Below are 7,793 nucleotides of genomic sequence, written 5' to 3' on the forward strand. Positions count from 1 at the left end.
GACAGGCGTTTCTCACAGGCATCTCTCAAAGGCATCTCTCAAAGGTAACTGGCTTTCCAGCGGGAACAAGCCTGAAGAACACATGTAGATAACAGAAAGGGCAACTGAGGCTGAGCTTTCAGGTATGGAAATACCAAGGAAGAGGAACAGTTGTAAGCAGATTGTAAGTGATTGGGAGATGGAATGTGAGAACCATGAATGCAGGAAAATTAGATATTGTTAAGGAAGAAATGGAATGCATAAATATTGACATACTAGGCATAGGGGAGATGAGATGTACTGGCAAGGGACATTTTGAGTCAGATGATCATGTGATGTATTACTCTGGAGATGAAAAGGTGAGGAAAAATGGAGTTGCTTTCATAGTTAAGAAAGCCTTTGCTAGATCCATCTTGAAAGACAGCATTGTGAGTGACAGGATAATGTTCATACGCATACAAGGAAGGCCAGTGAATACCACTATCATTCAGATATGTGCACCAACAACCAGAGCTAAGGAAGAGGAAATAGAAGATTTTTACCAACTTTTACAGTAGGAGATCGATCAAACATGCAATCAAGATGCATTGATAATAATGGGTGACTGGAATGCAAAAGTTAGTAATAGAGAAGATTCAGTAGTTGGAAAACATGGACTCGGTGATAGAAATGGAGCTGGCTAACTAAGTAACGACTAAAAAAAAGCCAACTTTTAGGCTAATACCACAAAGCTCAACAACTGAAAGATTGGTTTGATTAGTGTGAACTTATGAAATAAATATTTATGCAAAAGAGAGAAAAAGACTATTTAAAAATTAAAATTTGTGACAAAAAGGTAGAATCCAAAGCAGATGGGGGGAAATTAACATTACATATGAAAAAAACAAATTTTGCATATTTTGTGTACATGGTAGTGACATTTATGCATATATTCTGGGAATATTTTTAATAAAATGATCATTGGTCTCTTATTGGTAAGGAGTTTTACTGTCAATCCACAGGCATATGGTTCAAATCCACCAGCTGCTCCATGGGAGAAAGATGGACAATCTTCTTCCTTGTGATTTACTGCCTCTGAAAAATTGCTGGAGGACCAATAATGAGTGAGGTCTCATTATACAATACGTACAAATAACAATCAGTTTACTAAACTATATTACTGAAAATATATTATGGATTGATTTTACAGTCTAATTTAGCAAGTCAGATAACACAGAGTTGAAATGTAGAAGAATAAAAATCTTCATTTGACTGAAAGTTAAGCCTAATTCTTGTATATAAAGAAGGTGGAATTCTTGTATATCAAGAAGGTGGAAGGAGTACGCAGTCACTATACCAAAAAGAAGTGGTTGGCACCGAAGAATTTTATTAAAAACAAACAAACAAACAAACAAACAAACAAACAAAAACAACCCAAAAATCAAAACACAAAACATATAATCATGAGTCAAGGGTGATGAAGGAGGTAGTTCAAGCTGCTCTGAAGGAATTGGCAAAAGCAAAGCTCCGGGAATGAATGGAATACCAACTGAAATATTTCAACAAATGGAATCTTACCTGGACACATTCATCAGATTGTGCCAAGAAATCTGGAGGACAACCACCTAGCCAATTGACTGGAAGAGATCCATATTTATTCTCATTTCCATAAAAGGTACAAGAGAGTGTGGAAATTATTAAAAAAAAATCACTAATATCACATGTAAGCAAGATCCTACTGAAAAGTATCAAAAAAACTACTGGAACAGTACATCAACAAAGAAATGTCAGATGTGCAGGCTGGGTTTAGAAGCCATGCCACTAGGGATGTTATAGATAGAGTTCAATGAATCTTGGTTGAAAGCAGAGAATACCAGAGGAATGTCTATCTGTGTTTATTGACTGTGCACAGGAACTTGACTGTGTGTATCACAATAAACTGTGGCTAACTTTGAGAAGAATGAGAAACCCAAAACACTTGATTGTGGTGTTGTTGTTGTTGTTGTTGTTGATTACTGTTGAGTTGAGCATAACTCATAGCGACCTTATGAACAAAAGGCCTGAAGTCTTTTATAACTATTATCATTTATCAAAGTTCGTAGATTTCCAGAGACACGTTGTTTAGGAAGTGGTTGCCACTTACGTAAAACTTTACTTGGACCTGGAGGCAATCCTAAGAACAGAACAAGGAAACACTGCATGATTCAAAATCAGGAAGGGTGTATGCCATGGATGCATCCTATCTTCATACCTTTTCAATCTATATGTGGAACAGATCATCTGGAAGGCTTCCTCTATGAAGAAGAATGTAACATCAGGATTAGAGAGTCATCAACAATCTTTCTTAAATTAGGAGAACCTGAGGCTTTTGCTGTAGAAGATCAAAGACTACAACCTCCAATATAGAACGAAGCTCAACATCAAGAAAACAGAGATTCTTACCACTGGACCAACTGACCCAGAAAGAGAAAAAAAATATAGATTGTTAACAGCTTCACCTTTTTGACTCTACAATCAGCACTTTAAGTGTCAGCAGCCAGGAAATCAAAATATTATTTGCATTGGGAAAATCTGCTGGCAGTACTCCAGAGTACTGAAGAACAATGATGTAAGTCTAGAGACTAAGGTGAACCTTATCCTGGCCACAATCTTTACAATTGTTTGCTATGCATCAGAGAGCTGGACAATGATGAAGGATGACAGAAGAAAAATTGATGCTTTGAGTTGTGATGATGGAGAAAAGGGTTGAATATGCGATGGACTGCTAAAGAGAACACACATCTGTACAGGAGAGGATAAAACCAGGCTACTGCTTGGAGACAAGGATTTTGAAGTTCCATCTCCCACACTTTGAACAAGTTGTCAGGAAGGATCAGTCCTTGGAGAAGGCCATCCTGCTTGGAATGGTGGAGAGACAGCACAAGAGAGAAAGACCCTGGATCAGATGAATTAACTCTGTGACTGGGGTAGTTGTGTCAGAGATGATGAATTTGGCTCTGATACAGCAGGGTTCAAAACTGTTTTCCAAAGGGTTGCTATGAGTCTCAGATGACTCAACAGCACGTAACAAGAACAACAGCATATAATTAATAGTTATTTTCAGTAAAGGCTTAGATAGTAAAAAAAGTTTCTCAGATGATATGACTTTGTAATATCGACTAACCTCTAACACTTGAGTGCAAAAAAGACATGCAATACACTAGTAAGAGTGGCTATGTCTCAGTATCATTGTATAGATGAGTTTTGAATTTTATTATTTGCACATGGCATAATTCTTTTCACTTTTTAAGCCATTCAAATATTTTAGTATTGCCAGTGTGGGGGATATATAAAAAAGATGAACCAGATTTGGCTTATGGACTTCCACATCAGACCATGTTGTTTTTGTGGTTTATGTGCCCTTGAGTTGCCTGCGACTCATAGTAACCCTATATACAACAGCCCTAAACTCTGCTGTATCTTGTCCGGTTTCTGACACACCTACTCCCATTACACCAGTCACTGAATCAATCTACCTCATAGAGGGCCTTCTCCTCCTGCCCTGTCTCTCCACACTCCCAAGCATGACATCCCTCTCCAAGGACCGGTCCCTCTTTGCCACATGTCCAAAGCATGTCAGACTTCGGAATCTTTGCCTCTAAGGAGCAGCCTGGTTTAACCCTTTCCAGAATGAACCTGTCCATTTTCTTAGCAGTCCTTGATACATTCAATACTCTTCTCCAGCACCACAGCTCAAAGGCATCAATTCTCCTTCTATCCTCCCTATTCATTGTTCAACTCTCTGATGCATAGTAAGTGATTGCAAAGACCATGGCCTGCCTGTATCAGGCACACCTTAGTCTCCAGAGTGACAATATTGCTCTCCAGTACTTTGGAGAGGTCCCTAACAGCAGAATTTACCATCATAATGTGTCTTTTACTTTCTTGGCTACTGATGCCAAGAGTGTTGATTGTGAAGTCAAGCAAACTAAAGCAGTTAACAATCTCAATCCCTTCACCCTCTATCCTGATGCTGCCAATTGGCCCAGTGGTGAGAATCTTTGTCTTCTTGATTTTGAGTCTGAATCCATATTGAAGACTGCAGTCCTTGACCTTTTGCAGTAGGTACCTCAGGTCCTCCTCAGAAAGCAGGGTTGTGTCATCTGCATACCACAGGTTGTTGATCAATCCTGATGCCACAATTCTCCTCATACACCCAGCCTCCTGTTAATCTGTACTATTATTTATTTCATAATTGCTCAGTCACTGCCTGTGAGCTGTTCCAGTTCTATAAAATTGTTTGCTTTACTAATATTCTATTCATAATTCTGAATTCTAATAATTTTCCATATACTCTTTGCTTTCACATTTGCATTCACCCTATATTTCTACTAATTCTATTTTTTTTGTTGTTTCTAAATTAATCACTCACTTTTTCCATTTTCTAAATCACTATCTTTGTTTTTCACCTCTTGAATTTTTGCTCCTTTGGAAACACTATAATTATAACCAGTTCTAAAGGTGTTTTCTGTTTCTTTTTTGCTTGTCTTGGTCCTTCTAATCAGGTCCTTTTTTCATCTGTGTGCCAAAGTTAAAAGAGGGGAAGAAATAATTATAGCAGGCCTAACTCTTAGCAAGTTCTCTGATCTCAGGATTTCATCTGTTATGTCACTGGCTGGAGGAAAATGTCTGTCCAATAGTGTCAATTCTTTGATAAATCTTAGGAGACAGAGATATTCTGTAAGACTATGTTTCATCTCAAGTGCAAGATTGAACTAAACATGTGGGCATAAATATCACAGCATATATATTAAAAGTAAATATTCCTTTAAGTTTATATGATTCTGACAGCTTACTTTATCCTAGATTTTATTTTATCCACAAGCAACTGAATTTTAGGAGAGGTTTTTGTTCATGGAATAAGGGATTTCTGTGCCAAGATCCTGGACATTTGCCTCGAACTACTCTCTCTGACAAAAAAATTTTAATTACCTTCTACTTAGCTGCAGGCTAATTAAACATCCACTAGTTTATGTAGCCAATTGATTCCTTTTTTTTGAAAATACAAACTATCTCAAATATAATAATTTAAAATATAATTATATCTTCAATATAATGTCTTCAAAAAAGCAAGTTATTCATGGATATAAAGAAAAATTATGAAACTAAATTTCCTTTATCTCTATAAAGAATGGGTAAATTTTCATATTTCAAATGCACACATGCAGTATTTTAAAACCAAATAATTTTAAAGTCATTTGATTTCTACTACTTTTTAGATACTTTTTTGAAGAATTCTTGCTCTCCATACACGAAAACTTATGAAGAAAATAGAATTGGAGAAACATATTTGGATGAAGGAATGGAGAAGTTGGAGAACCAAAATCTTTGATTGCTGAGAATTTTGAGAATATAAATATTTTAAATTGATACTTGAAAAATTGAATGTAATTTAATTATATGATCTGATTCCAGTTTCTAATATAAAATTTAATACTTTAAATATATTTAGGTTCAAGGTATGAAAACTGACTGCATTTATTTGTGAAAAATTCTAGTTCTTAATGTTAAGTCTATCACCCAAAAGGGCTAAACTTTTGAGAGAAAATGTTTGGCTTCAGTTAATTTTGTAAAAATGTGACGAAGAATTAGGCATCACTAAAATATGAACAAGAATTTGTGAGATGACATACAACATTAATTAATCTAGAATAAACTATGCTGGAATAGATGGTATACCAATTGACATATTTCAGCTAACAGATGGACGTGCTGGACGTGCTCACCAAGTTGTGCCAAGAAATCTGGACAACAACCACTTGACCAAATGACTGGAAGAGATCTATATTTGTTCCATTCCAAAGAAGGGTGACCCAACAGAGTGTGGAAACTATAGAACAGTATCATTGATTTCACATGCAAGCAAGATTAATCTTCTGCTGAAGATTATCCAAAAACAACTGGAACAGCACATCAGCAGAGAACTACCAGAAGTCCAGGCTTGGCTTAGAAGGGGTTGTGGTACTAGGAATATTGTAGCTATTGCTAGATGAATCTTAGCTGAAAGTAGGGAGTACTAGAGGAATATATATCTGTGTTTCATTGATTATGCAAAGGCATTTGACTGTGTGAATCATAACAAACTGTGGCTGACTCTGAGAAGAATGGAGATCCCAGAACACTTGATCGTGCTAATGAGAAACCTATACTTGGACCAGGAGGCAGTTGTCAGAACAGAGTAAGAAAACACTGCATGGTTAAAAATCAGGAAGAGTGTGTGCCAGGGATGTGTCCTGTCTCCATACCTTTTCAACCTATACGCAGAACAGATTACCTGGGAGGCTGGACTCTACTAGGAGAAATGTGGGGTCCGGATTGGTGTAAGTTCTATCAACAATCTGCATTATGCAGATGAAATAACCCTGCTTGCTGAAACTGAGGAGGACCTGAAATACTTGATGCGGAGGGTCAACGACTGCAGCCTTCAATATGGATGGAGGCTCAATGTCAAGAAGACAAAGACTCTCACCACTGGAACCAATTGGCAACATCAGGATGGATGGTGAAGAGACTGAAATCGTTCACAGCTTTAGTTTGCTTGGCTCTGCAGTCAACACTCTTGGCAACAGTAGCCAGGAAATTAAAAGATGTATTGCAATGGGAAAGTCTTCTGTTAGGGACCTCTCCAAAGTACTGAAGAGCAATGGTGTCTCCCTGGAGACTAAGGTGCATCTGATACAGGCTATGGTCTTTGCAATCAAATGTTATGAGTCAGAGAGTTGGACAATGAATAGGGAGGATAGAAGGAGAATTGATGCCTTTGAGCTGTGGTGCTGGAGAAGATTATTGAGGGTAACATAGACTGCTAGGAAAACAGATTCATCCTGCAGAGGGCTAAACCGTGTGGCTCCTTGGAGGGAAGGCTTCTGAGGCTTTGTCTAACATACTTTGGAAATATTGTAAGGAGGGACAGGTCCTTGGAGAGGGACATCATGCTTGGGAGGGTGGAGGGACCACACAGGAGGGGAAGATCCTCTATGAGGTGGATTGATTCAGTAACGGGGGTAATCAGGATGGTTGTGTCAGAGGCAGTGCGATTGGCACAGGACAGAGCAGAGTTTAGGGCTATTGTACATAGGTTGTTAATGAGTCGCAAGTGACTCAATGGCACATAACAACAACAAGCAGCTATGCTGAGTGAAATTAACTAAAAAAAAAAAGAAAAATCACTATTGTTGATGCAGAATCAGTTCTAGCTGATCCTCTAGGAGGTTTTCAGAGGCTATAAATCACACTGGATATTACACATCTTCCTCCTGAGAAGTCTGGTAGATGTGAATTGTCAGAAAGCTATCATCTTTGGGTTAGCCACACAAGTCCTTACATCCTAAACTGCAATTTTTATATAAAACCACTTCAATATGGACTGCAACTTAACTTTAAAAGACAAGGATCTTCACCACGAGGTCAGTAGGCAGTATCATAAGAAATGTAGAAAAAATTGAGGTTGCTAATTATTTCATCTTGTTTGAGTCCGTACTCAACACTCTTGACACCAACAGTTAAAAGTCAAAAGATGAGTTGCATTAGGAAAATCTGTTATCAAGGATCTCACCAGAATGCTAAAGAATAACAATGTCAGTTTAGAGACTAAGGTTTGACTGACTTCGGTTATGATTTTCTCAATTGCTTGTTATACATCTGAAAGCTTGAAAATAAATAAAAATGACAGAAGAATTTCTTTCTTTTCATTGTGTGGTTGTAGAAAATTATTCAACATGTCACGGGCTGCCAAGAGGACAAATAGGCCTGTCCTGGACAGGATAACACTAGTTTGTTCCTTGGAGGCAAGGATT

The sequence above is a fragment of the Elephantulus edwardii genome, unplaced genomic scaffold, assembly GCF_000299155.1.
Source record: "Elephantulus edwardii isolate Elephantulus edwardi_28Jun2011 unplaced genomic scaffold, EleEdw1.0 scaffold00301, whole genome shotgun sequence".
NCBI lineage: Eukaryota > Metazoa > Chordata > Mammalia > Macroscelidea > Macroscelididae > Elephantulus > Elephantulus edwardii.